Source organism: Arachis ipaensis, chromosome B10, assembly GCF_000816755.2.
Source record: "Arachis ipaensis cultivar K30076 chromosome B10, Araip1.1, whole genome shotgun sequence".
Classification (NCBI taxonomy): domain Eukaryota; kingdom Viridiplantae; phylum Streptophyta; class Magnoliopsida; order Fabales; family Fabaceae; genus Arachis; species Arachis ipaensis.
Genome location: NC_029794.2, coordinates 60,886,275 through 60,901,860, shown reverse-complemented (window position 1 = coordinate 60,901,860; position 15,586 = coordinate 60,886,275).

Genomic DNA, 15,586 nt, shown 5'->3' with positions numbered 1-15,586 from the left:
AATTTTGGTTGTCACAAAGAACAAACCCCAAATAAGAAATAACTGGAGTATTTTGGACTCCGGGTCGTCTCACAAAGAGTTGCAATGAAATGATCAATTATTGGCTATGAAAGAGTGATTGGGTAATCTTGAGTCATGAAAACCCAAATTATGTTGGTGATCAAGAATTGTTAGTTAGTATTGTTTCCATTGACACTAATCTTTTGCTAATTTAATTAGTGAGTTGATTAGGACTTTTGGATTGAGATTAGCTAGTCTCGTTAGACTTTCTCCCTATTTGTTGGAGATGACGTAATGAGATAAATTCTTGTTTATATTTGTGACATGATTAATTAGTCTTGTTTGACATTCTCCCGATGTGTGAGTTAACTAAATAAGGCGAATTAATCATTGCATGACTAGGATGGAAAGCCTATGATCTCAATTCATTGCCATGAATGTCTCTCTTTATTACTTGCTTTCTTTAGTTATTTACTTGATTTACTTTTCTTGCCATTTATTTTCTTGCCCAATATCAACCAAAAACCCCTATACCCTTCATAGCCAATAATCATACATTTCATTGCAATTCCTTGTGAGACGACCCAAAGTCTAAATACTCCGGTTAATTCTTATTTGGGGTTTGTTCTTTGTGACACAACTTAAATTTAATTTGATGCGAGAGTTGTTTGTTGGTTTGGAGCTATGCTTACAACGAAATTCTTCTTTCTATAAGAGAAATTCCTTACCGATGACAATTTTCGCTATCAGGAATCAAAACAGAACTAGAAAATGTAAATTGCTGTAAATTAAAGAACTCTAAGATGAAGAAATTCATAATTTTGATCAATTAGAATTTTAGTACCAAAATAGAAATGGGAAATTGCAGAAGAATCAAAACAGAATGAAAGCTTAGATCAACTCAGAAATTCTAAAGAGAAATTGGCAATTGCATCAGAATAATAAAACAGAAAGAAAACTAAGATCTCTGTTGCTCTCTCAACAAGACAGAAAAGTATAAATTTAAAAGAATAATGAAAATGAAAGGAAACTAAGATCAGATTTCTAACTCAGAAAACTATCAAAGAAAACGTAAAAGCAAACTCCACGATGAAGGAATTCAGAAGAATTCTTAAATCCGAAGTCAAAAGACACAAAACAGAAAAGTAAAAGTTGCAGAAAAAATAAAACAGAAAGAAAACTCAGATCTCATCTCAATTCTAAAATTCTAAAAGGAAATTAAAAGAGAGCTGCCTATGAAATCAAATTCCTCACTATTTATACACTTTCTATTTCAGTCCTCAATTTCAGTCCTCAAGTACTTGGAGTGGGCTTTTTGGCCTGTGAAGAAGTGGATCAAAATGGCACTTGGTTGCTGCTTCCAGGGGAACGTTGCGTTCTCAAAGTGAGCGCAGCGTTCTCCCAATCACGCGCACGCGTCTCTGACGCGTGCGCGTCCTTTTGCGAGTTTGCTCATCGACGCGTGTGCATCATGTATGCGTGCGCGTCACTATCAATCTTCAGCTCAAACATGCTCGCGTGCCCCTTTCACGCGTACGCGTCGTTGAGAGCGCTAACTTAGTGAGCGCTGCGTTGGCTTAGTGAGCGCTTGGTGCACGAAATCACAATCACACTTTTGCAATTCCACACAACTAACCAGCAAGTGCACTAGGTCGTCCAAGTAATACCTTACGTGAGTAAGGGTCGATCCCACGGAGATTGTTGGCTTGAAGCAAGCTATGGTTATCTTGTAATTCTTAGTCAGGATATTAGTAATGATTCTTAGTTTTAATTGTAAAAAGTAAAAGAACATGAAATAAATACTTGTTATGCAGTAATAGAGAACAGATTGAGGTTTTGAAGATGCTCTATCTTCTGAATCTCTGCTTTCCTACTGTCTTCTTCTTCATGCACGCAGATCTCCTTCCATGGCAAGCTGTATGTTGGTGGATCACCGTTGTCAATGGCTACCATCCGTCCTCTCAGTGAAAAAGGTCCATGTGCATGGCTAAACATCTGTCGGTTCTCACTTGTATTGGAATAAGATCCATTGATCCTTTTGTGTCTGTCACTACACCCAATACTTATGAGTTTAAAGCTCCACAGCCATCCCTTCCCGGATCCTACTCAGAATACCACAGACAAGGTTTAGACATTCTGGATATCAGGAATGCTGCCAATTGATTCTAGCTTTTACCACGAAGGCTCTGGATTCAGGGATTTGAACGCTCTGTTGTCAGGAGAGGCAATCAAACTCCTGAACCAGGAACCCAAGAGATATACACTCAAGCTATTACAAATAGATCGTAAGTGGTTGTCAGGCATGCGTTCATAAGTTGAGAATGATGATGAGTGTCACGAATCATCACATTCTTCATGATTAAGTACGAGTGAATATCTTAGAACAGAAGCAAGTATGTTGAATAGAAAATAGAAGTAATTGCATTAATTCATCGAAACACAGCAGAGCTCCTCATCCCCAATCATGGAGTTTAGAGGCTCATACCGTAGAGATACAATGTAAAACGTGAAAATGTCATGAAGTCCAAAACAAATCTCTAAAAGTAGTTTTAATACTAAGCTAGTGACCTAGGTTTACAGAAATTGAGTAAACTAAGATAGGTAGTGCAGACGTCCACTTCCGGGGCCCACTTGGTGTGTGTTTGGGCTGAGCATTGAAGCTTCCAGGTGTAGAGACTTTATTTGGAGTTAAACGCCAGGTTGTAGCCTATTTCTGGCATTTAACTCTGGTTTGCAACCTATTTCTGGCGTTTAACGCCAGAATAGGGTAAGCACTTGGCGTTAAACGCCAATTTACGTCATCATAACTTGGGAAAAGTATGGACTATTATATATTGCTGGAAAGCCCTGGATGTCTACTTTCCAACGCAATTGAGATCACACCAATTGGGCTTCTATAGCTCCAAAAAAATCCATTTCGAGCGCAGGGAGGTTAGAATCCAACAGCATCTGCAGTCCTTTTTCAGCCTCTGAATCAGATTTTTGCTCAGGTCCCTCAATTTCAGCCAGAAAATACCTGAAATCACAAAAAAGCACACAAACTCATAGTAAAGTCTAGAAATGTGATTTTTGCATAAAAACTAATAAAAATATACTAAAAAGTAGCTAGATCCTACTAAAAACTATATGAAAATACCCCCAAAAAGCGTATAAAATATCCGCTCATCACAACACCAAACTTAAACTGTTGCTTGTCCTCATGCAACTAGATAAATAAAACAGGATAGAAAGAAAATCAAGAGGCAATAACATCTCAGAGTTTCACATGAAGCTCAAATTCTCATTAGATGAGCGGGGCTAGTAGCTTTTTGCTCCCGAACAGTTTTGGCACCTCCATTTATCCTTTGAAGTTCAGAATGATTGGCATCTGTAGGATCTTAGAATTCAGATAGTGTTATTGATTCTCCTAGTTTAGTATGTTGATTCTTGAACACAACTACTTTATGAGTCTTGGCCTTGGCCCTAAGCACTTTGTTTTCCAGTATTACCACCGGATACATAAATGCCACAGACACATAACTGGGTGAACCTTTTCAGATTGTGACTCAGCTTTGCTAAAGTCCCCAGTTGGAGGTGTCCAGAGTTCTTAAGCACACTCTTTTTGCTTTGGACCACGACTTCAACCGCTCAGTCTCAAGCTTTTCACTTGACACCTTCACGCCACAAGCACACGGTTAAGGACAGCTTGGTTTAGCCGCTTAGGCCAGGAATTTATTCCTTTGGGCCCTCCTATCCATTAATGCTCAAAGCCTTGGATCCCTTTTTCATTACCCTTGCCTTTTGGTTTAAAGGGTTACTAGCTTTTTCTGCTCTCTTTTTTTTTCACTGCTTTTTCTTGCTTCAAGAATCAATTTCATGATTTTTCAGATTATCAATAACATTTCTCTTTTTCATCATTTTTCAAGAGCCAACAATTTTAACATTCATAAACAACAAATTCAAAAGACATATGCACTGTTCAAGCATTCATTCAGAAAACAAAAAGTATTACCACCACATATAAATAATTTGAATTTTTCTTATTAAGAACTCGAAAATAAAATTGCCTTCTTATTCTAAAAATCTGCTATTTTATTCATGTTCAATGATGATAAGGAAGATAAATTATAACTTTTTTGGGGAATAAAAATAAAAATAAAGATACTAAGAAAAATTTGTGATATATTTTGTGCTCAATTTAGGTGATTTATTCAATCCTTCACTCACTTATTCATGTAAATTGCATGGTTTTACTTTCCCTTCCTTATTATGTAATATATGTGAAAAACATGTTTCCTATGCTTAAAAATAATTATTTCAATTACCCTTTATTACCATTCGATGCCGTGATTTGTGTGTTGAGAAGTTTCAGATCTTTTAAGGCAGGAATGACTTAAAGGATGGAAAGAAAACATACAAAAAATGGAAGCAAAGCACAAAATGGAGTTTTTGAAGAAACTGGCAGCAACGCGAACACATGGACGACGCGGCCGCATGCCCAGCGCAAAAAGGCAGCGACGCGAACGCGTGACTGACGCGGACGCGCGCCTTAAGCAGAACACAGATGACGCGGACGCATGACCGAAGTGAAGGCATGACAAGGAAAACTCCAGATGACGCGACCGCGTGACCCACGCGAACACGTGACAGACGCCACGCTCCAAAAATTACAGAAAACGCTCCCAGCAATTTCTGAAGCCCTTTTTGGCTCAGATCCAAGTCCAGAAAACACAGATTAGAGGTTATAAAGTGGGGGAATGCATCCATTCAAGGAGAGATCTCCAATTATTCACTTTTCATAGTTTAGATGTAGTTTTTAGAGAGAGAGGTTCTGTCCTCTCTCTTAGGTTTTAGGATTAGGATTTCTTATTATTTCAAGTTAGTATTCCAACTCTTTATCAGGTTCAATGTTCCTTTTTAATTATTTTCTCAATTTAATTTATGAACTCTTCCATGTTACATATGATTCTCTTAATTAATGTTATTTGAGGTATTTCAATTTATGATTGCTTTCTTTTATTTATGTTACTGTCGCTTCCAATCTGAAGACATTTTTATTCGAGTAAGTTTACTTTTCCCCTTTTGGCCCTGGTTAAGTAATTGGTAACTCATGAGTTATCAAACTCAACGTGATTGATGATTGTTGTCTTTGCTAATTGAATTGAACTTCAATAACTCCAGTCCTTTCTTAGGAATTGACTAGGACCTGAGGATCAAACCAATTGGTCCACTTGACCTTCCTTTTGCTTTAGTAAAGGCTAACTAAATGGGATTAAAACTCAACTCTCATCACCATTGATAAGGATAACTAGGATAGGACTTCTAATTTCTCATACCTTGCCAAGAGTTTATTTTATAGTTATTTATTTATTTTATTTGTCGTTTAAATTACTTGTTCCTTACTTTCAAAACCCCCAATTTATAAAACTCATAACCAATAATAAGAACATACCTCCCTGCAATTCCTTGAGAAGACGACCCGATGTTTAAATACTTCGGTTATTGATTTTAAAAGGGTTTGTTACTTGTGAGAACCAAAACATTTGTAAGAAAGGACTTTTGTTGGTTTAGAAGCTATACTTGAAATGGAAATTTATTCTGAATTCTAGATCACGCAAAAGTTCTCTCTTCAAAATGGCGCCGTTGCCGGAGAATTGCAAACGTGTGCCTTATTATTGGTTATTGTAAATATTTTTTCTTTTATTTGTTTATTTGTTTTTGTTTTTCCCTTTTTATTTTTATTAGCTACTATGAATTCTCACCCCTCTCGCTTTGAGTTTGGTTCTAATATTGTTGAAGGGAATGGAAGTTATAGCAGGAACATGCATTAAGGTCAGAGCAATCAAAGATGGGTGGTGCCACGAGGACTTGATCAACCCTTTAGGCAACAACACCCTCCACAGTATCACAGACAAGGACCACTTCACAATGCATACCAAGCTAATAGACATGGTGGACCTCCTGGTAGTTACCAACAAGCCCCACCCTGTGCCTATAGACCATCCTCTCAACATAACTTTGAACCACCACACTCACAAGCTCCTTTTCACCATTCACCACCATATGATCCTTATTTACCCCAATTCCAATCCAATTACTCCCAAACACCACCACTTCCCTATGTACCATGTCCATATCCATCACCTCGAGAATCACAGGCTCGCCTCAAGGAAACAGTAGATCAACTTCATACAACCCTTCATCAGCTAGAGCAAGCAATACATCAATTATCTTTCAGACGTTTAGACACTCAAGGAACTCCAATCGCTTTATGTGGAGAATCTAAGGACAAACGTAGCATGAAGAAAACACTAGAAACCCTAGTAGGCAGTAATGAGGAGAACTTTGTTCTGGAACAATTGGAGGAAGCTCAAATTATCCAAGAAGAAGAAGTACTGATTGAAGATTTAGGAGATGTTGAACCTCCATGGGAATCCAGAGTTGTGAAAATTTTCGTCAAGGACGTTACAATTAATGCTAAGGAGGGTAGTGCACAACCCCCAAAGCAGGTATTTCATAAAGAACTAGACGGAATAACCCAAGACGAACGTTTCCTTGATGATGATAGTCTCATGTCAAGTTCTCCTAGTAATGAACTTGCATTCGCAAGTGAATTCTAAACCGCCCGGATGGAAAAATATAGATCAAGACGAAGGCAGATTTAAAAGCAAAGTTTGGGATCCTGGAAAATATTCTGATATTCGTCACCCCGGGAGCCTGAGAATCTGTTTGAAGCTGCTCAAAAGCTTTACATGCCTAGTTTGGGACCCCGGAGGCTGTTGGCATTCTAAACATTGGTGGAGATTTCTGGATGAATTTAAGCATAAGCCGCCATAACAGGAAGCTCATCCAATGTCCAACTTAAGGACTTTAACTAAAAGTGCTAGGTGGGAGACAACCCACCATGGTATGGTCGTTTCTTTTTCAATTTTTATTTCGTACTGTTTGATTTTATATTATATTATTTTTACTGAACCTGGATGTTATTCATAGCATTTGCATTAGCATTGCATACTGCATAATTGCATACCTACATATATTAAAAAAAAAGAGAGAGAGAAAGGCGTGCGACGCAATCACATCGCTAAAGCATTCGTGTCAGTTGCGAAAAACACCTCCCACACGTCCGCGTCAATCAGAAATCGGCGTAAAAATCCAAACGCCCAGAAATCTGGGCTGGAATCGTGCAGCTGTTGTGTGTTTAGCACAAAATGGCCCACGCGTTCGCGTCCCTGACGCGAACGCGTCACTTGTAAAACACCCATCCCACGCAAAAGCATGAGCGACGCGTTCACGTCACGTGGATTGCACAACACCCCAAAAGGAGACAAAGAGTTGCACTGAAATGACGCTGGAATTGTATGTTTAGCACAATTTCGAGCGACGCGGTCTCATGCCTCATGCGATCGCGCCATTCATCCTTTTACCCATTCCATGCGATCGCGTGGATTCAAATTCATTAACCCCCAGTGACGCGAAACCCTACCCCCATCGCACCCCATTCTTCCCCCCACTGCTCCCTCTCTGCTCCCCACCCACAACCACCACCACCACCCTTACCCCCATTCTTCTTCAACCACCCCCTCCACCCTCCCAGCACCACCGCAACCACACCCCCGCCATTTCTCAGTTCCCTAGCTTAGTTCATACGCCTACCAGGTTCCGCCGAACGCCACCTTTCTTTCATTCATAGTTATTTGCATATTTTTCAGTTTATGTTTAAATTTAGGATAGTTAGAGATGTATGTTGTAGTGGATTATAGGTGGTTAGGTAGCTAGGATGTGGTTAGTGGATTTAGGCCTGATAATTGCACCGTACTTGTTTCTTGTTTTTCAATTTCGCAATTCTGATATTGCTGTGATATTAATACTGTTCATATGATGTTCTTACTGCTCATGCTGCTATTGAGACTACTCTTTCATGTTCATATTATTTATGTCTATTTGCAGCTTTATTTTAATTTATATGAACTATTCTGCTTGCTGTTTATTACCCGGAAACATCTAATTTTAGCCAGAATGCTACCCAATTTTCTGTAAATTGTTTTGATTTTCATTCATGTTTTGTTTTTTGCAATTTGAATTTGGCATTACTTAGCTTTTCCCAAACCACTTCATGAGTGCACGGGCCAGCATTCTTATTCCTTTCGATTTCCTGGTTAATAAATTGCACTTTTGATGATTCGATTTTAATTTTTGCTATTTTTATATCCTTATGAATCATCATCAACAACCTGATTTCCTTACTTGAATATGAGTTGACTGTTGCTTAGAATTGTGAAATTCTTGTTACTTCGAAACCGATCATCATGCCACTTACTCTAACTTTCTTTTTACTAACTCACTGATTTCCGCTTTCTAACCTCTTTTTCTATTTTAACCACTTTTAACTTTCTAACTTTCCCCTCTGCTTTTTTTGACTAACTCTTTCAACTTTTTTAACTCATGGCATGATTATTGTTTTTCCTAATTAACAGGTATTCTACTTATAACATATTTTGGAATGTAATTTCTCATCACAGCTTTTTAACTCCGAAACAATCCAAAATGAACAATTATTCCATTCATTTCATGATTCTACTGCTCCTTTGCCACTATGTGCTTATCTTGTTATTTGCCTACTTGTTTTCCTATTTTTTATATCCTAAGATTTCTGTTTTTCAGGATGTCTGTCCCTCAAAAAAAAGGAAAAGGCAAAGTAACAACTGGCAAATGGAAAAGAGGTGAATCCTCTATGTCTATCCTGGAGATTATGCATGATGACTCCTGGCGGCAAAAGCACTTTACCCCGCAGAAGAAGGCTGACCAGCTCCTCCCTGCCAATGATCCAATTAAGTTTGCAAACCGATACTATGAGCTGAAGTATCCAGTGTTTGCTACCTCCAAAAATCTGTACCTGGAGCGAACTCTGAAAATTTCAGAAGAACTACAGCAGTACACCTCCGAACAGATCAAACAAAGAGGCTGGTTCTTCTTGGAGAGAAACTTGACAGAGGTCAATGCTTCCTGGGTAAGAGAGTTTTACTGCAATTATTTCAAGACTTCCCTGGATGCAGTGCACCTCAGAGGGAAACAGATACTGGTCACTGAAGAAGCCATTGAGGATATTCTGCATCTTCAGCCTAAGTCAGATGAGCCTGACGGTTACCAAAAGGCTGAAGAGGATATGAGGTTTATGCGATTTGACTAGAATGCTGTCAAGGAGAGGATAGCCCTTGACCCTACTGTCCCATGGGTCATGGGTAAGAACACCACAATGCCTCAAGGAATCAAGCTTATGTATCTGAATGATGAGGCTCGGCTATGGCACCAGATCCTGAGCAACTTTGTTATGCCGAGCACTCATGAGACGGAGCTGCCTGCTACTATGATCACTCTTCTCTGGTGTGTGCTGGAGGGTAAGGACCTGTATCTGTCACGATTCATCCGGCACTATATGGCCAGGGTCCATGTCAAAGGCACCATTCCCTTCCCTTACCTGGTTACCCAACTAGGCAGTCGAGCTGACGTGCCTTGGGAGGATGCTGATGCGAAGCCGACTGCTGTAGACTGCAAGAAGATCATTCCTCACAGCAAGAAGTTTCTGGCTTTAGACTACAGACCTCCATTCCTTACTGCTTCTGATGAGATAGCCACGCCTTCAGCTGCCCCTTCTTCTTCCACTGCTGCACCAGCCCCACCCACTGCACCTCCAGCTGCTCCTAAGCCTATTTACCATTTGGTGCATCGACTCTTCGCCCGCTTGGATTGTATGGAGCGTCGTAACAAGCGACGCTATGAGCACGTCAAATTGATGATCCGATCCGGCGGCGACATCCCCTCCGAGCCTGACACCCCTTCTGATACATCTGAGGTGGAGGAGGACGATCACGATGAGGAGACACCTACCCAGGATGCACAGACAGGACCAGAGCAGGCTGCGCCACAACAGGAGGTGCAACACCAGATTCAGGCCGCAGATCCAGAGATTCCCATCCAGTCAGAGCCTCCTCTGCAGCAGACAGATCCTCCTACCCTTATCCAGTCTGCAGATCCTCAGGCCACCACCGAGACTCCAGCAACCCATCCTTCTAGTGATGACACTCCTTCACACCCAGCTTGAGTGAGCATCGAGGACGATGCTTTATTTTAAGTGTGGGGAGGTCACCATCCCTGGCGTATTTTTTTTTTGGTGAACCACTACAGACTCTTTCTATCTTATTTTATTTATTTTTTTGTATTTTTATCTTTATTTTTATTTCTCAGTACTTATACATTGCTCTTTTGCTGTATTTGTACCTTATTTCCGCATTTTGCACTTTAGTTTATATTTTAGCCAGTTAGTTTAGTTGCAATTCTAACTTATTAGTTATAAAATATGTGGATTAATTAGTATAGTTTACCCTTTTAGCATATGATAGTTTGGTTTGAATTGAAAATAAAAAGGAAGTAAACTAGAGACTTTAACATAATCAAAAACAATCCACACACCTTGTATATAGAATATAACATGTTAGTTAATTAACAACATTTCATCAAGGAGGAACACTAAAACTTTAAAGCCACCCAAAAAAAAATTTTACATTGAGAATAATGGGAACTCTTAATTTCTACTTGCATGACATGTATAACTGATATATGATTTTTGAGCTAGAGAACACACAGCCTGTGAGTTTTGAGCTTAATTGTATGGTTACATTCAAACCATAATTCTTATTCCTGTGTGTTTTGCCCTTCTTTTTTATTCTGGTGTTCTTTACTTTGTTTTAATCTATATGTCTAATTATAGAGTATAGATACATACTAAGAGATGATTGAGGCCATCATTTAAATTTTCCCTCACTTATCCCAAATTAGCCTACCTTTTACATTACCCTTGTTAGCCCCCTTGAGCTTTTTAGTCCCCTCTTGTTCTATAAACCACATTACTAGCCTTAAACAGAAAAACAAAATAAAAATCCCAAGTTGAATCCTTGGTTAGCTTAAGATAGAAATTGTGTGTTGTTTAAGTGTGGGGAAATTTATGGGAACATGGATGATAGAAACAAAGGTGGAAAGTTAAAAAGAATAAAGATGTTTCAAAATAAAAAATTTTTTGGGAAGCATGCTCATATGAAATCAAACCAATTGAATTACCATGTGCATTAAAAAAAAGAAGAAAAAAGAGAAGAAAAAAATTTTATTTTATTTTCGGTATTTAATTAAGGGGATACAAAAATTCTCCAATTGCAAAATAAAAAGAATCAATGCAAATGGGATAAAATTTAAGTTAATGCATGAGCTTGCAATACAGAGTGAGAAAAGTTGGGCAAATAAGTTAAGAAACTTGGAATTACAAAATATGTATGTTAGGTGAGATCTTAGACTAATCAAGGATTCACTTATTAGCTCACTTAGCCTTATACATATACCCTTACCTTTACCTTGGCCCCATTACAACCTTGAAAAAGACCTCATGATTTTTGTATGTCGGTATTCTATAATTGTTGATTGGTTAGATGAAGAACAAAGTTATAGAAAGTAAGGATAAAAAAAAGAAGAATGGAGTGATTAACCCAATAAACACTGAGTGACTAGAGAGTAAACACAAAATTCAGTGAGGGTTCAATAGCTCATCACCATATATCTCTGCTTAAATTGTTAATTGTCTTGCAAGGTTTGAAAAATAATTTTTACCCATCTCAATTGTAAAAGTGCTTTAACATTATCTAGGGTTTGGCTATGCATATATGATTCCTTGAAAATGTGAATTAATTTAACTACATGTAAGCTTTATATACAGGTGAATAATAATTAGAATTGCATGACTCATTTAGGTAGTTGCATTTAGGATAGAATGCATTGCATGAGATTCCACCACTTTAACCTTACCTTATTCTTCATCTTGGATTTAGCATGAGGACATGCTATTGTTTAAGTGTGGGGAGGTTTGATAAACCCATATTTTATGATATATTTTGTGCTCAATTTAGGTGATTTATTCAATCCTTCACTCACTTATTCATGTAAATTGCATGGTTTTACTTTCCCTTCCTTATTATGTAATATATGTGAAAAACATGTTTCCTATGCTTAAAAATAATTATTTCAATTACCCTTTATTACCATTCGACGCCGTGATTTGTGTGTTGAGAAGTTTCAGATCTTCTAAGGCAGGAATGACTTAAAGGATGGAAAAGAAACATACAAAAAATGGAAGAAAAGCACAAAATGGAGTTTTTGAAGAAACTGGCAGCAACGCGAACGCATGGACGACGCGGCCGCATGCCCAACGCGAAAAGGCAGCGACGCGAATGCGTGACTGACGCGGACGTGCGCCTTAAGCAGAACACAGATGACGCGAACGCATGACCGAGGCAAACGCGTGACAAGGAAAACTCTGGATGACGCGACCGCGTGACCCACGCGGATGCGTGACAGATGCCACGCACCAGAAATTACAGAAAACGCTCCCAGCAATTTCTGAAGTCTTTTTTGGCTCAGATCCAAGTTCAGAAAACACAGATTAGAGGTTATAAAGTGGGGGAATGCATCCATTCAAGGAGAGATCTCCAATTATTCATTTTTCATAGTTTAGATGTAGTTTTTAGAGAGAGAGGTTCTGTCCTCTCTCTTAGGTTTTAGGATTAGGATTTCTTATTATTTCAAGTTAGTATTCAAACTCTTTATCAGGTTCAATGTTCCTTTTTAATTATTTTCTCAATTTAATTTATGAACTCTTCCATGTTACATATGATTCTCTTAATTAATGTTATTTGAGGTATTTCAGTTTATGATTGCTTTCTTTTATTTATGTTACTGTCGCTTCCAATCTGAAGACATTTTTATTCGAGTAAGTTTACTTTTCCCCTTTTGGCCATGGTTAAGTAATTGGTAACTCATGAGTTATCAAACTCAACGTGATTGATAATTGTTGTCTTTGCTAATTGAATTGAACTTCAATAATTCCAGTCCTTTCTTAGGAATTGACTAGGACTTGAGGATCAAACCAATTGGTCCACTTGACCTTCCTTTGCTTTAGTAAATGCTAACTAAGTGGGATTAAAACTCAACTCTCATCACCATTGATAAGGATAACTAGGATAGGACTTCTAATTTCTCATACCTTGCTAAGAGTTTATTTTATAGTTATCTATTTATTTTATTTGTCGTTTAAATTACTTGTTCCTTACTTTCAAAACCCCCAATTTACAAAACTCATAACCAATAATAAGAACATACCTCCCTGCAATTCCTTGAGAAGACGACCCGATGTTTAAATACTTCGGTTATTGATTTTAAAAGGGTTTGTTACTTGTGACAACCAAAACATTTGTAAGAAAGGACTTTTGTTGGTTTAGAAGCTATACTTGAAACGGAAATTTATTCTGAATTATAGATCACGCAAAAGTTCTCTCTTCACTCATCCACTCCCATCTTCACCCCAGCATCTTTACATAGCAGAGATATTAGGTTTGGGTAAGCCAATTTGGCATCAGTGGAGTTCTTGTTTGCAATTGTGTAGAGCTCACAAGAAATCAGATGATGGATCTCCACTTCATTTCCCAGCATAATGCAGTGGATCATCACTGCTCTTTTGACAGTGACTTCAGAGCAGTTGCTGGTGGGCAGTATAGAACGCCCAACGAAGTCCAGCCAGCCCCTAGCAATTGGTTTGAGATCTCCTCTCTTGAGTTGATTTGGGACACCTTTTGCTTTAGTTATCCACTTGGTTCCATGGATGCATATGTCCTATAGAACTTGGTCTAAGCGCTTATCAAATCTCACCATTCTCCTATTAAAAGATTCCGGATCATCTTGTAGTTGAGGCAGCTTGAAGACCTCTCATATTTTGTCCTGGTGGAAGTACATAATCTTCCCTCTGATCAAGGTTCGAAAGGTATAGAAAGCGGCTCCAGTTAATCTCTGCTTATCTATTTGTCACAGATTTGCGTAGAATTCCTGAACCATGTTTGTACCCACCTTTGTCTCAGGATTAGCCAGAATTTCCCAGCCTCTGTTTTGAATCTGCTCTTAGATCTCTGGATATTCGTCTTCTTTCAGATCAAATTTAACTTCTAGGATCACTGATCTTAGACCCATTATTCTGTAGTAATGGTCTGCATGTTCTTTGGTTAAGAACCTCTCTTGATTCCAAAGTGGTTTTGGAATATTCTCTTTCTTGCTTCTTGAAGTGGTTTGTTTTCCTTTAGGAGCCATGATCTTAGTGAATCTTAGCTCAGTGATCACGAAAAGCACACCAAACTTAGAGGTTTGCTTATCTTCAAGCAAAAGAAAGGAAAGGAGAGGAATAGAAGGAGAGACAACGTTGAATTGTGGAGGAGAGGGGGTAGTCGAATGTGAATTTAACGAGGAGGGGGCGGGTTCGAAATTTTTGAAAAAAAATATGCTAGAAGATATGATTTGTAAAAAGATAATTATGATATGAAAAAGATATAGTTTTAAAATTGAAAAGATAAGAGAGAGATTTGAAAAGATAAATCTACTTTTTGAAAAGATAGTGTAATGATTTGAAAAAGATTTGGAGAGAATTTAAAAAGATAGATGAGTATTGAAAAAGATTTGAAAAGAATTTAAAAAGATAGATGAGTTTTGAAACAGATTTGAAAAGAAGTTGAAGAAGAATGAAGAAAGGTATTTAGGCTTGAGATTAATTTGAAATTGAAATTAAAGAATGAGAGTTTGTAACATTTTTATGCAAAAAATCATGGATGGAAATATGAAAATTTGAAAAAAATTGAAGTGAAAAACAAACTTCCTCCCCTCCACACTTCTGGCGTTAAATGCCCAGTTGTAGCTTGTTTTGGGCGTTTAACGCCCATTTGTTGCTTGTTTTGGCTGTTTAACGCCCAGCCAGGTACCCTGGCTGGCGTTAAACGCCAGAAATCCTTTGTCACTGGGCGTTTTTCTAAATGCCCAGGATGCTGTAATTTTGGCATTAAACACCTAGAATGGTAACTATTCTGGCGTTTAACGCCCAGAGAGGTATCTTTACTAGTGTTAAACGCCTAGTAGATGCTTCTTTTGGGCGTTTAACGCCCAAAATTCCCCTTACTGGCGTTTTTGTGCCAGTGAGCTCCTTTTCTCTGCTTTATGCTCTGAATTCTTCTGTAACTCTGTGAACTCATGCAATTGATACTTTACCTTGAAGATTATTTATATTAAACTCGTATAATTATTATTTAAATAACAAATAAGCTTTGCTAATGGCTGGGTTGCCTCCCAGCAAGTGCTTCTTTATTGTCTTTAACTGGACCTTGCTGAGCTTTTAGTCTAGCCTCAGCTTTGAGCATTGTTGCTCAATATTTCCTTCAAGATAATGCTTGATTCTCTAGCTATTAACAACGAACTTCTTATTAGAATCAACGTCTTGAAGCTCCACATAGCCATATGGTGACACACTTGTAATCACATATGGTCCTTTCCACCGGGATTTCAATTTCCCGGGGAATAATCTGAGCCTAGAGTTGAACAGCAGAACCTTTTATCCTGGTTCAAAGACTCTGGGTGACAGTTTCTTATCGTGCCACCTTTTTGCTTTCTCTTTGTAAATCTTAGCATTTTCGAAAGCATTGAGTCTGAATTCCTCTAGCTCATTTAGCTGGAGCAATCTTTTCTCTCCAGCTAA